The sequence below is a fragment of the Moschus berezovskii genome, chromosome 18, assembly GCF_049115385.1.
Source record: "Moschus berezovskii isolate FMDL1 chromosome 18, NW_MosBer_1.0, whole genome shotgun sequence".
In the NCBI taxonomy this organism is placed as follows: Eukaryota; Metazoa; Chordata; class Mammalia; order Artiodactyla; family Moschidae; genus Moschus; species Moschus berezovskii.
Window position 1 is genome coordinate 65,939,513 of NC_142477.1, and position 15,927 is coordinate 65,955,439.

General features: G+C 39.6%; 1 non-coding gene across 1 annotated transcript; it reads right to left on the bottom strand.

Moving 5' to 3' along the window:
• Window positions 1-260: 260 nt before the first annotated feature.
• Window positions 261-364, bottom strand: LOC129553441 (U6 spliceosomal RNA). The gene has a single exon (XR_008685466.1). It is a non-coding gene; the product is annotated as a U6 spliceosomal RNA (small nuclear RNA).
• Between the last annotated feature and the right edge of the window lie 15,563 nt (window positions 365-15,927).

The window sequence follows — 15,927 nt, forward strand, 5'->3', positions numbered from 1 at the left end:
AATTCCCATTGGCTATGGATTTTACATATGGTAATGTATGTTTCCAGGCTACCCTCTCCACACATCCCACCCTCTCCTTCCTCCCCCTGCCACCAGCCTTGTCCATAAGTTTGTTCACTATGTCTGTGTCTCCACTGCTGCTCTGCAAATAGGTGCATCAGTACCATCTTTCTAGATTTCATACATATGTGTGAGTATATGATAGTTGTTTTCCCTCTTTCTGACTTACTTCATTCTGTATAATAGACTCTAGGTTCATCAAAAGTATGGAATGCTTCATGAATTTGTGTGTCATCCTTGTACAGGGGCCATGCTAATCTCTGTATCCTTTCAATTTTAGCATATGTGCTGTTGAAACAAGCACCCCCCTCATTTTGATTCTTGAGAAAACTGATGTCTAAAGAGGTGAAGTGGCTTGCTCAAAATTGGATAACTAATGAAAACTACAGATAGGGCAGGTACATAGGTTTATAACTTCTGTTTCAAGTGTCTAGTCTAGCCCCACACTTCCTTCCTTAGAAAGATTTTAGAGGTTTATTCCACATGCCATTAAGGCTTGCCTGCTTTAGACAACTACTTTTGGGTCACTCAGTTAGGCTGTCTTGGTCCATCTTTCTTCCAGGTGTGAAGGATGCAGTAATATAAAAACTGTGAAAGAAAAGGAAAATATAAGAAACTATATAAGAAAAGGAAATATAAAGAAATAGAAGAGTGAGAAATAAGAAGCTGAAGGAAAAGCATTGCCAAAATAACCCTGAAAAAGAACAAAATTGAAACTCTCAGACTCTTGATTTCAAAACTTATTACAAAGCTATAGTAATCAATATACTGTGGTACTGATATAAAAGTGGACATTTAGACTAATGGAATAGATAGATAGCCCAGAAATAAGTTGTCACATGTATGGCCAAATGATCTTTAACAAGGGTGCTAAGACCATCCGGTGGAGGAAAGGGCAGTCTCTCTTCAACAAATGATGCTGGGAAATTGGATGAAAAGTGAAGGTGTTAGTCATTTAGTCATGTCTGACTCTGCAACCCAATGAACTATAGCCCACCAGGCTCCTCTGTCCATGGGATGCTCCAGGCAAGAATACTGGAGTGGGTAGCCATTCTCTTTTCCAGGGGAATCTTCACAACCCAGTGATTGAACCCACGTCTCTGCATTGCAGGCAGATTCTTTACTATCTGAGCCACGAGGGAAGCCCATATGCAGAAGAATGAAGTTGTACACTTACCTTACACCATACACAAAAATATCTCAAATTTAATACAAGACCTAGATGCAAAACCTAAATTATAAAGCTCTTTAGAAGAAAACATAGGGAACATCTTCATGACATTGGATTTAGCAAGAATTTCTTGGATATGACATAAAAAGCCTAGGTAACAAAAGTAAAAGCACAAATTGGACTACACCAATATTAAAGACATCTATGCATCAAACAACACAATCAACAGAACAAAAAGGCAACCTAGAAAATGGCAAAATATTTGCAAATTATTTAACTAATAAGGTGTTACTATCCAAAATATAGAAAAACCTCATATAATTCGACAACAATAATAAAACAATCTGGTTAGAAAATGGGCTAAGGACTGGTATCAATATTTCTGCAATGAAGATTTTAAAATGGCCAATAAGCACATGAAAAAATATTCATGACTAATCATTCAGTTCAGTTCAGTTCAGTCACTCAGTAGTGACCAACTCTTTGCGATCCCATGAATCACAGCACACCAGGCCTCCCTGTCCATCACCAACTCCCGGAGTTCACTCAAACTCATGTCCATCGAGTCGGTGATGCCATCCAGCCATTTCATTCTCTGTCGTCCCCTTCTCCTCCTGCCCCCAATCTTTCCCAGAATCAGAGTCTTTTCCAGTGAGTCAACTCTTCACATGAGGTGGCCAAAGTATTGGAGTTTCAGCTTCAGCATAAATGGGGAAACAGTGGAAACAGTGTCAGACTTTATTTTTGGGGGCTCCAAAATCACTGTGGATGCTGATTGCAGCCATGAAATTAAAAGACGCTTGCTCCTTGGAAGGAAAGTTATGACCAACCTAGATAGTATATTGAAGAGTAGAGACATTACTTTGCCAACAAAGGTCCGTCTAGTCAAGGCTATGGTTTTTCCCGTGGTCATGTATGGATGTGAGAGTTGGACTGTGAAGAAAGCTGATCGCCGAAGAATTAATGCTTTTAAACTGTGGTGTTGGAGAAGACTCTTGAGAGTCCCTTGGACTGCAAGGAGACTAATTATTAAGGAAATGTAAATCAAAGCCACCATGAGATACTACCTCACACTCAGTAGGATGGCTATTACATAAAACAAACCAACCAGAAGGTAGCAAGTGCTGGTGAGGATGTGGAGACTTTGGAACATGTATGTATTGCTGCGGCAAAGTCACTTCAGTCGTGTCTGACTCTGTGCGACCCCATAGACGGCAGCCCACCAGGCTCCCCCATCCCTGGGATTCTCCAGGCAAGAACACTGGAGTGGGTTGCCATCTCCTTCTCCAATGCATGAAAGTGAAAAGTGAAAGTGAAGTCGCTCAGTCGAGTCCGACTCTTCGTGATCCCATGGACTGCTGCAGCCTAGTACAATTGTAAAATTGTATAGCTGCTTTGGAAAACAATATAGTGGTTTCTCAAAAAATTAGAAATTGAATTGTCATATGACTCAGTAATTTCACTTCTGGGTGTATATCCAAAGGAATTAGAAAGCCAAATCTCAAAGCGATACCTGTATACTTGTGTTTATAGCAGCACTATTCACAATAGCCAAGAGGTGGAAGCACTCCAAGTACTTACGGACAGATAAATGGGTAAGTGGAATGTGGTATGTATTTACAGTGGAATATGATCTATCATTAAAAAGTAAGGCAATTTTGGCATATGCTCCAACATAGATGAATATTAAGGATACTATGCTGTGATACAAGCCAATTACAAAATAACAAATACTGCATACCTGCAATGTACAAAGTGTTCAGTTCAGTTCAGTTCAGTTCAGTCGCTCAGTCGTGTCCGACTCTCCGCGACCCCATGAATCACAGCACGCCAGGCCTCCCTGTCCATCACCAACCCCCGGAGTACACTCAAATTCATGTCCACAGAGTCAGTGATGCCATCCAGCCATCTCATTCTCCGTCGTCCCCTTCTCCTCCCGCCCCCAACCTTTCCCAGCATCACAGTCTTTTCCAGTGAGTCAACTCGTCGCATGAGGTGGCCAAAGTATTGCAGTTTCAGCTTTAGCATCAGTCCCTCCAATGAACATCCAGGGTTGATCTCCTTTAGAATGGACTGGTTGGATCTCCTTGCAGTATAAGGGACTCTCAAGAGTCTTCTCCAACACCACAGTTCAAAAGCATCGATTCTTCGGCGATCAGCTTTCTTCACAGTCCAACTCTCACATCCATACATGACCACAGGAAAAACCATTGCCTTGACTAGACGGACCTTGGTTGGCAAAGTAATGTCTCTGCTTTTTAATATACTATCAAGGTTGGTCATAACTTTCCTTCCAAGGAGCAAGCGTCTTTTAATTTCATGGCTGCAATCAGCATCTGCAGTGATTTTGGAGCCCAAAAAAATAAAGTCTGACACTGTTTCCACTGTTTTTCCATCTATTTCCCATGAAGTGATGGGACCAGATACCATGATCTTTGTTTTCTGAATGTTGAGCTTCAAGCCAACCTTTTCACTCTCCTCTTTCACTTTCATCAAGAGGTTTTTGAGTTCCTCTTCACTTTCTGCCATAAGGGTAGTGTCATCTGCATATCTGAGGTTATTGATATTTCTCCCAGCAATCTTGATTCCAGCTTGTGCCTCTTCCAGCCCAGCGTTCCTCATGATGTACTCTGCATATAAGTTAAATAAGCAAGGTGACAATATACAACCTTGACGTACACATTTTCCTATTTGGAACCAGTCTGTTGTTCCATGTACAGTTCTAACAGTTGCTTCCTGACCTGCATACAGGTTTCTCAAGAGGCAGGTGAGGTGGTCTGGGATTCCCATCTCTTTCAGAATGTTCCATAGTTTATTGTGATCGACACAGTCAAAGGCTTTGGCAAAGTGTTAGAGTAGTCATATTCATAGAAAGAGAACATAGAATGGTGGCTGCCCGAAGCCGTAGGCAAGGGAAAATGGGAAGCTGTTACTTAATGGGTATGGCACTTCAGTTTTGCAAGATAAAATATTCTGAAAATTGACTGTACAACAATGTGAATATACTTACCACTACTGAACTGTACATTTAGAAATGGTTAAGATGATAAACTGTGATGAGTTCTTACTATAAGTAAAAATAAAATTAAATTAAGAAAAGCATTCAATGTCACCTTGTATTCATATTTTTATATCTTCTTCCCAGAAATGTTTATATAATTAATGTACCTGAGAAAATTTAAATGAACACAATTTTGATATAAACATATTTGTCTATTCATGAGTAGACAAACATATGGTTCATTTGCATACTTATATAAAGTTACCTCATTTTATATTTATTTTTCTAATTATATTTTTAATTAAAACATCCATGTTGTTTTTAAAGTGTCAATAAAAATCTTTAATATGTATATAGAAATAATGTAATTTCAATAATTATAGCTAATATATATATTATTTAAATATCATAAACATAATTAGGGTTTAAAGATTATATATATTTTATAAAGTTATGAACTGAAAAATAGAATTAAGATTATAATGAGGAAAAATTATTAGAGAGTTGAACTTCCTATGTAATTTAAAAATCACTGCTATTGAAAAGAATTCTTTGGGCTGGATTATCCGTATGCATAGTCTCAGTTCAGTCAGTCAGTCACCTCCAAATGTGATTCCATGGACTGTAGCACGCCAGGCTTCCCTGTCCATCACCAGCTCCTGAAGCTTGCACAAACTCATGTCCATCAAGTCAGTGATGTTATCCAACCATCTCATCCTCTGTCGTCTCCTACTCCTCCTGCCTTCAGTCTTTCCCAGCATCTGGGTCTTTTCCAATGGGTCAGTTCTTCAATTCAGGTGGCCAAAGTATTGGAGTTTCAGCTTCCGCATCAGTCCTTCCGATAAATATTCAGGACTGATTTCCTTTAGGATTGACTGGTTTGATCTCCTTGCAGTCCAAGGGACTGTCAAGAATCTTCTCCAACACCACAATTCGAAAGCACCAATTCTTCAGTGCTTGCTTTCTTTATAGTCCAACTCTCACATCCATACATGACTACTGGAAAATCCATAGCTTTGATTAGACGGATCTTAATGTCTCTGCTTTTTAATATGCTGTCTAGGTTGGTCATAACTTTTCTTCCAAGGAGTAAATGTCTTTTAATTTCATGGCTCAGTCACCATCTGCAGTGATTTTGGAGCCCGAGAAAATAAAGTCTGTCACTGTTTCCATTGTTTATCCATCTATTTGCCATGAAGTGATGGGACCAAATGCCATGATCATCGTTTTTTGAATGCTGAGTTTTAAACCAACTTTTCCACTCTCCTCCTCTTTCACTTTCATCAAGAGGCCCTTTAGTTCTTCTTTACTTTCTGCCATGAGGGTGGTGTCATCTGCATATCTGAGGTTATTGATATTTCTCCCAGCAATCTTGATTCCAGCTTGTGCTTCATCCAGCCCAGCATTTCGTGTGATGTACTCTGTATAGTCTACACTGATCATATCCATTGAACAACTGTGTAATTTATTCTTCACCTTAACTCATAGCCAGAGACTGAGTTTAAAGCACTCACATTAAGCAAATCAATTTGAGAATTTCATCATTTGTTTATTATCCCCCTTGTTGCAATGAGTAACTATCTGGCCACAGTTAAATTACTGATTTCTCCATTTCTTTATATCCCTTCCTGGTGAACAATAATTCTATCATGTACCAAGGATAAAGAAATTTTTCTTAAGATATTGAGACATAGAATCTGCTGTCTTTGTGTGCATGAGACAAAAGATGTCCTATACCATTTTCCTTATATTCTACCACCACCTCATCAGTAGCATCCCTTCAAATCTGCATATAAAGGAGAAAAGAAAAAATTAAATTTCAGGTGTAATTATTTTCCATCCATTTCTTGGAAAGAGTATGGAAGGCATTGTCTAATCTGTTCCCTCCATGTGAAAAGTGAACCTAGATTCATTTGCTCAAAATATAAAAGGCACTTGGCCAGGGCCTGTTGGTCGTTTAATGGACCGGAACCTGGTGGTCCGGAGTCAAGCGATGAGAAAGTAAAGGATAGAGAAAGAGGCTGATCTTCCTTGGTTTACACAGAAAGTCAGTAAAGCCCCTGCACGGGGCTTGCCCTGTTCACGAAGGCCTCAGGCGCCCTCTTGATGGGGTGAAGGCACAGAGCGCCTTCTCGAGAGGGTCTTAGAAGCCCAGGCAGGAAAGTGAACACAGAGGACCTCTACGCTCCAGGAATTAGCCTGAAAGAGAGAGAGAGAACATAAGACATGCGGACCAAAGCTCTGATGGAGCAGAGGCGTTTTATTCAACACTGTGTAGGTATTTATACTGCTTACAAGATAGCTACTTTCAGCAGAGATAAAATCAAAACCTGCAAGTTATCAAGGAAACATGAGGTCATCCATATGAAAGAGAGAGAGTTGTAAATAGTCACTTTTACCATATGGTTCATAAAAAGGAAGAGGGTACTTATCACCATACAGAAAAACTAACGAAGGAAATGCCTGGATGCCTCAGCCCCTGGGAGAAGCTTGCCTCTCTTCTTAATTCCTAAATATTCAGGAATTAATAAGGAACAGAGAATTCCTGACAGATCCAAAACAGCACACAGGAAGCCTCCTGTTATGCTTCCTGACAAGGGCCAACACATTACAAAAGAAATCGAGTTTATATTTTCAAGGAACTTGCAGTCTAGAGATGAAGAAAGCACACAAATTTGCATATAAATATGTACACACTCATAGATACCTATTCTTTAAAGTATATACATAGTCCTTTAATATCTTTTTATATATATTTCTATTAATTAGTATATATATTTCAGTTCAGTTCAGTCGCTCAGTCATGTCCGACTCTTTTAGACTCCATGAATCACAGCACGCCAGGCCTCCCTGTCCATCACCAACTCCCGGAGTTCACTCAAACTCATGTCCATCGAGTCAGTGATGCCATCCAGCCATCTCATTGTCTGTCGTCCCCGTCTCCTCCCACCCCCAATCCTTCCTAGCATCAGAGTCTTTTCCAGTGAGTCAACTCATCGCATGAGGTGGCCAAAGTATTGGAGTTTCAGCTTTAGCATATTTACACACATGATAAAACATTAATTGGTTATGTATACATACAGACACACACAATCTTTTCCAAGATGAATATTATATTATTTTCAATTTCCACAAGTTAATATTTCATTTAAAATTCAAACAGTGTGTTCTTCTTTAAACATAGGATTATTCTAACTTTACCTGAAAGCGAAACCAAATACTCAAAAATAACTAAAACATAGTTTTTAAATTTAAGTGGAGACAAATTTTACTAGCTGTTTCAGAACCATCTTGTATCTTATTTTTTGAGAATTTTCCCAAATTCATGTCAGACACCAAACCACAGCTGCAAGAAACTCATAGAACCCCAAACAGGATAAATGCCAAAAAAAAAAAAAAAAAACAACCCACTATATCTAGGCATCTCATTTTCAAACTGGAGCAAATTAAAGCTAGAAGAAAATATTAAAATAAGCCAGAGAGGGGAAAAGACACACCTGTCAAAGAGCAAAGGTAAGAATTACATCTACCTCTACTCAGCCTGTAAGCAAGAAGACAATAGTGTAAGATACTTCAAGTGTTGATAAAAAATCCCCCAGCCTACAATTCTATACCCTGAGAAATTATCCTTCCAAAGTGAATGAAATAAAAGCTTTCTCAGAAAAGTTAAAATTGAGCCACATTATAGGAGCCCCCTACACTTCCCAGAGTAGGGGCCACACCTCCCTGTGAAGGCTTTTCTTCTGCTTATATGTCTACTAACCCAGTAATAAAGCAAGTGCTCCTAGAAAATCTTCCCTGGAAGGAGGAGCAACCCACTGATTCCCAATTGACTAAAGGGCTATAAGGATGGAAATAAAATGATTAATTAAAACAATATTCAACAGATTATGGCCACTGAGTTTGATGTATTATTCAATGTTATGTAGTGGGAAGTATACACACACACACACACACACACAATCTCATTGACATAGTAACGTGTCACATTGTGGTGAAAAGTTCACTGTATAAAACCAGGAAATTGTTTTGGGGATGATATACAACTGTTCTGGGCTTCCTAGGTAGCATAGAAATAAAGAATCTGCCTGCCAATGCAGGATATTCAGGAGATATTGGTTCAATCCCTGGGTCAGGAAGATCCCCTAGAGAAGGAAATTACAACCCACTCCAGTATTTTTTCTTGGGAAACCCCATGGTCTGTGGCCTGAGCACATGTGTATAACTGTTCTAAGCAGACCCAGGCTTTATTGCTATTTTCCCTTTGCCTTATTCTTTACTGAGCCACCACCGCCGCCATCCACTTCTTTAATTGTGCAGTGGACAAACAACAGTCTTGTTGAAGAGTCTTTGGCTAGCCAAAATTTAAGATCAGCCATGTCTACCTTAGTGCAAATAATCATACAAAATATTCATTTATTCACAGTGAAAACTGACTAAATAGCCCTCCAATACTTGTATTGAAGTGTGCAGCAGCATACTTAGTTTCCAGTTTGCAGATGGGAAACTTGAGGCAGAGGCAGAAGTCTTTCTGTCACAGCTTAGCTTCGTCCTGACAATCAGTACTTAGGTATCTGTTAGGCAATGAATGGCCTCTCAATCTATTTAGAATAAATTTCCCAGAGGAGTTTCAGGTTTCTGAACAGGGCCAGACTATGACCCCTCAGTGTCCAGGACAAACAAGTCCAAAGCTCCAGCTTCAGGGGTAGATTTGGGAAGGACAGTGTCATGGAGCACCTTTTTTCTGTGTATAAAGAAATGCAAGGTGAAAGCAGTCCCAAGACTGCCTCTTCAACAGCTTGCCTGTAGGAGACAACCGAATCCCACCAGTGCCCCTCACAGCTATGTTTTCAGTTGTAAAGCTGGGCTCAGGTCCAAGCAGAAGTGTGTCAGAATTTATGTGTTGGCAGTGGTAGCATCCTATTTGTTTTGCTTTGCTAGTAAAATATCTTCTTTAAGAGAAAAAATCAATAAGGAAAGGATAGGACAGATGAAACAGAAGATGGTGATACTGATAATAATAATAATAATGATGACAATGATGAGGAAGAGGAGACAGCTAACCCCATCTGGCACTCACAATGCATTTCACAGTGCTTTACATGTGAGGACTTAGAATATGAGGTTGGCCATATTATCATCTTTAATTACAAAGGAGGAAAGTGAGGTAATGAGAGATAAGTTCATAGCACCTAGTTCACAGTACATACATAGCTAGCAAGTTAAATACTTAAACATTAGTTTCTCACCCATATCATACACCAAAAAAATTCTAAGAGATTTAAACAGCTAAATGTACTAAGTAAAATCAGAAAAGTACCTAGAGGAGAATTTTTTAAAAATATATTAAGGGCATGTGTGATTATGTGATAGAAGCTGTTTTCTAAGAATAAATACAATAGAAATAATCACAAACATAACTAAACAGTTATTTTTAATTTCTAATTGTCTAAAAGCATATATTCAATTAAGAAGCAAAAATTTTAAAAGAATCCAAAAATATTCCTAATGGCTAATATCCACATATTGGTTAATATGTAAATTGGTTGATACTCTGTAATACGTAAAATGTTTGTAAGTCAATAAGAAAAACAGTGATAACCTGAAAGATAAATGGTCAAGGAATAGGAACGGATGATTCAACAAAAGAAAAAACAAACATTACTAGAGCTATATAAAAAAAAAAATAATAGCTATTATGTGTTTATTACATTGGGCTAGAAACTGTGTTAAATACTTGAATTATCTTATTACATCTGCAAAAACACCTTGTGTATGATATGCTTACCCAAGATCACAAAGCTAGTAACACAGTGAGACTGGGAATCCAAGCCTGACCACAGCTTCAAACATTATTTAAACATAAAACCACACTCCAGTGCTGTGCTGGTGCCAGCTCATCCCCACTTTCTGTTAAGTCGTGTCCGGACTCTTTGTGACCACATGGACTGTAGCCCACCAGGCTCCTCTGTCCACGAGATTCTCCAGGCAAGAATACTGGAATGGGTTGCCATTCTCTTCTCTAGAGGATCTTCTCCACCCAGGGATCAAATGCGGATCTCCTGCACTGCAGGCAGATTCTTTACCTTCTGAGCCACCAGGGAAGTCCCCACTTGCTAGAGTCCAGTGAATACATCTCTTCCCAGCTCCATGTTGAATCATATCACGCCAGCAGCTTGAAATGGACTATGGTAGAAGTACTGACACCACAGAAATCGGCGCATGCTCCAAATGAGCCCCACAAAGCTAATTTTTTAATAGTTCTCAATCCACCATTTATTATTTCCGTAAAACAACCTGAAATTAGGTCAGATTTCAGGAACTTTTTTCCCAAATATCAACCTCATCACTCAAAGAGATGTGAACTAAAACGAGAGATACCATGTTTGCACAAAAATTTAGCAAATATTAGAGGAGAGCAATCATAAACTGAGATATCAACGGCATGTAAATTAATTCAACCTTTATAGAAAAAACGTTTGGTACTATACTATCAAGATTCTTTGAGAAGTTCATAGATTTTAATCTTACAAATCCACTACTGAAAACCCAAGGGAAATAATCAGTGAGGTGTACAGTGATCTGTGCATTAGTATGTTCATTTCAACATTGCTTAGAGTAAAAACTTGGAACCTACTTAAATAACCAACAGTATGATAATAGTTAAATAATATATGTTACAATCACAGGATACAATGTAATGGAGCTATTAAAATTTGTTTTCAGTTTCAAAAAACATTATAAAACAACATGCAAGGTGATCCATATATTATTCAAAATATATATGCATATATTTCTATATATATATATATACAATAAATAAATTATTCAGATATATAGTCAGGTCTTGTTTATATACTTCAGTAAAGTTTTGAAGTTTTCTTCTTTAAGTCCTACATATATTTGAAACATTTCTGTGTGTATAATGTAGGTATAATATGTATCTATATTGCAGCCATGAAATTAAAAGACGCTTACTCCTTGGAAGGAAATTTATGACCAACCTACATAGCATATTAAAAAGCAGAGACATTACTTTGCCAACAAAGGTCCGTCTAGTCAAGGCTATGGTTTTTCCCGTGGTCATGTATGGATGTGAGAGTTGGATTGTGAAGAAAGCTGATCACCGAAGAATTGATGCTTTTGAAGTGTGGTGCTGGAGAAGACTCTTGAGAGTCCCTTGGACTGCAAGGAGATCCAACCAGTCCATTCTAAAGGAGATCAGTCCTGGGTGTTCATTGGAAGGACTAATGCTAAAGCTGAAGCTCCAATACTTTGGCCCCCTCATGTGAAGAGTTGACTCACTGGAAAAGACTCTGATGCTGGGAGGACTGGGGACAGGAGGAGAAGGGGACGACAGAGAATGAGATGACTGGATGGCATCACCGACTCGATGGACGTGAGTTTGAGTGAACTCCGGGAGTTGGTGATGGACAGGGAGGCCTGGCGTGCTGTGATTCATGGGGTCGCAAAGAGTCGGACACGACTGAGTGACTGAACTGAACTGATAATGCATCTATATATACTGAGATTATGTTTTTAAAACTAAATAAATGGGGGTTTCTCTGGTGGCTCGGTGGTAAAGAATCTGCATGTCAATGCAGGCAACATGGGTTCTATCCCTGGTCCGGGAAGATCCCATGTGTCACAGAGCAACTAAGTCCATGTACCACGACTATTGAGCCTGTGCTCCAGAGCTTGGAAGCCACAGCTACGGAGCCCACGGACAGCAACTGAAGCCTGTGTTCTCTAGAGCCTGTGCTCCACAACAGGAGAAGCCGCCACAATGAGAAGCCCATGCACCACAGCAAAGAGTAGCCCCACTTGCCGCAACTAGAGAAAAGCCAGGGCAGCAAGGAAGACCCAGCAGAGACGTAAACAGATACATAAATGATTTAAAAAATAATCAAATGGAAATATGTATCATGCTTATATAATTGAAAACTGAATATTATAAAAATGACAGTTATTCACAATTTGTAAGCTTCATGAAGAATAAACATGAAAAGAAATATCAAATACAATTTGAGCAGAATTTTTCTTCATTGAACTTGGCTCAATGATTCCACAGTTCACCTGTAAAATATGGATGATTTTCTCATTTAGGAGTTTTATTTTCCAAATGTTATATGATGACCATATATCACTTCTATATCTGAAAAATACTTGATAAGGATATAAATGCTTAATATGTATTTAAGTACATAATAAAGTTTTTAGAATATGTGTAATCTTTTACATGTGTAGATCTTATGATGGGGATCTTACAAATGGTATAAAGCAAGTGCCACAGATCTCAAAGGAAGAGATTTTTCTGTTAGAGGACATAGGGATTCAGGAAAGTTTCTATCTCTCATATGTAAGGTGACCATTTGAGCAGCATAATGTAATTAACATTATAATTTGTTTACTTGAAATCAATACGCAACCTCTGGGAGTCCTTTTGTATCACTCATTTTTGGGAGCTAATTGGAAACATCTCAAATTCATTGAGGCTTCTTTGCTCCCACTCTTCTACAAACTTTTGTCTTGGATGTATAGCTTGGCATTCTCTTAGGGAAAGTAGTGCTTTTAGCTTTAGGAGGCTTAAAAATAAAATGCCTGATAATAATTCATCAGAGTGTTTCCAGATCATAAGAGTGGTGACAATGACCTCAGGATTCCTGTGTAGATTAGTTTATTTTCCCCTTTAATAAGTATTGAAGCCAAATGTAAGTTTTGTAATAGAGACAACCTTGTGTACAGGAAATAGCAAGGGGATTCGAAATCCAAAGACCTGGTTTCAGTCACATCCCCCTCTCTGCCTAATGGAACAGTGGAGAACAAGCCAGGTTACATACATTTTCTTCTCATCATCCACTCATTCATTCAGTTAACCAATATTTGTTGCCTGCCCACTCCACCATGTATCAAGCACTGTCTTGACACCAAAAATCAGTAAAGAAGAGAGAAAAAGTTCATGCCTCTACTGATCCTACATTTTAGTTGCAGACAGAGACAGATATATCAAAATGACTAAATAAGCATTCATATAGTTTTAAGATAGCTAAAAGTGCCTACAGAGAAATTAGACAGGGTTAGGGTAATAGACATGAGTTTGAGTGTACTCCGGGAGCTGGTGATGGACAGGGAGGCCTGACGTGCTGTGATTCATGGGGTCGCAAAGAGTCGGACACGACTGAGCGACTGAACTGAACTGAACTGAGGGTAATAGAATGCGTGGAGATGGAGGGGAGTGGATTGGAGGAAGAGGTTGATGAGACGGTCAGGGAAAGTCTTTTTAGAGTTGTGATGTTCAAGCAGAAACTGAACCTAAGGGAGTTAGCCCCTCAAGAACAAGGATGGGTAAGTACAATTACAAAGGCCCAGGGCTGAGGATAGAACATCAAAGTCAGTGGTGATAGAGTCAGTGAGAAGATGGGGGAGTTGACCAGTGAAGAGTTTCCAGCAGTAACACTGACCTCAACACGAGCTCCATCACAGAGATGAGCAGTGTGTGAGGATAACCACAGGGCACCTAATGACTCATTCTACAAATGCTAGGAGACAACAAGGAAATGCAGCCCTGGTGTCCTTGTGATTGTCTGTAGTCATCTGCTTTTACCAAGCAGTAAAAGTTCTGTGCTTGAACAGAACAGAATTTGGCCACTGACATTTTCCTTGAGAGGACTTGACAGCACCGGTCCATTTGGGGCTCAGAAGAGGCCACGTTGTGTGTCATACAAGGTGTTCATTTCCTACAGAGAATCCATCTGGGCTAGCAGATGGCCGGGACCAACAGCTGGTCCCTTCATGCAGTAGGCATTTGGTACACGAGCGTGCACTTCTGCTGTTCACGCTTGGGATGTCATGTACAGGAACGACTCTCTGTTAACACAAGAAGTTGGGTGGAAAATTTTCATAATGCATGTCATGGTATAAAGAAAGTTTAATTTTTAAATATATGTAGTGTTTCATGGGCAACACATCATTTTACCTTTACCATGCCCTTTCCATCTGGACTCAGCGGCTGGTCTTGCCTACAATGTTTTCTCTCAGCTGCTTAACATTTGGAGAGGTCTGATCACTAGAGAATGATGTGGGAAACCAGGCTCAGTCATAATCACCATTTCCCACAGTTGAAAAGGAAGTAAGACTACTTGGTTTAGCCTTTGACAACATAATGCAGGGTTGTCAGACTGGCCTCTCTTACCAGCTCATCACCTCCCTTCTGCTACTCTGCTATTAGTGTTGACCTTGTTGCTTTTTCTGCTGTCACTGCTCCTCTGCTTACCTCTTCCAGCTGTCCCCACTGACACTATACTTTCCCGAGGCCAACTCTCTGCCCAGAAGTGTGGGAAGAGGAGGGAGAGGCTGCTGGGTAAAATTTCCAGGGCTACAGTTGTCTCACTGTCTTGGTGTGGAAATACCTGCCTGACCACCAGCCTCCAGGCACCACAGTCCAAGAACACAGACTCTTTCATAAACTTTGGGCTAACAGAGTGCAAGTTCAAATGGGCTTGAAAGTGTTTCAAACATGCTTTCCCATTGTTAATCTGTACATTGAATTCCACATCTGGCTTGGAAAATTTCAAGCCACAGATCAGCTCTCAAGGTGATTGGTTTTCTACTGTAATAAAGCCAAAGGCAAACACGGGAGAAGAAGCTGTGAGAGGAAACTCCCCTTTCCACTGGCTTCCCTCTGGACAGGAGTTCATTATGGGGATGTGTTTTCATCCTTTAGATAACATTAAAATGGTATCAGTAAAGTGGGAGATGAAATGTTAGTCATCATCCTTTAACACTCCAAGCACACACTGCCTAGTACATGTAACTGAACATAAAAGAAAACCAACCACTCCATTAGTCACTCATCTAGGCAAATACTTGGTGCTGAGCAAGAGATTAAGGCTGCCAATTCAATCTTCCAGGTCCCGCTGATCTTGCTGGATTGGAAATGGATAGCTGTCACACTGAGGACTACTAGATGTTGGTTGCCAACTGGAAAAGTCATCGGAAAACTTTCTTGAAACAATCATTGGGTAAGTCATTTGGACATTGCTTTTCACTCTGTTCTTCATCCTGAGAGTTGATGTGTTGGTTTCCCAAGGGCTGGCTCTTAAACCCACTAGGCCTTGCTTTAATCATAAACATAATCAGATTTGTTTGTACTTTGGAAAATTATGCTCCCTGAATCCACAGTTGTTTTATATGGGTGAAAGATGATAATACAACTTGTAAAGGTAGAATGAGAGGTCCAGAGATGGACAATTTTCTAACAAGGCCACATGATTCCTGGAGGACAGGCCCAGGAGGGTCCAGACTCCAGGCTACCGGTGAGAGCACCCCGTGTATTCACTGATGGTATAAGTCCTTCCCTTCTAGCACATTTTTATGTCCAGAGCTTGTGGCTGCCTTCTTCCCTCACTCTCATTGTGCTACTATGTTAATACTTTCCCGCAATTTCACCTCCTTGCTCAATGGTGAGACCACCAGGAATATGAACTCTGACTTTACAGGTGTAGACTCTTTCAACCCCAATACCTTTAGACACTTTCCCTTGCTCAAGTCATTCCAATAATCATTTACCGAAAGTCAGCTGATGCTAACAGTGGGACTATAAAGATACCTGAATTTTGGTCCCTACTTTAATGGGACTTAAAGTCTAGAAGAAGAGACAGACACTTAGCAGATACTTTTAATGATTTCCATATAA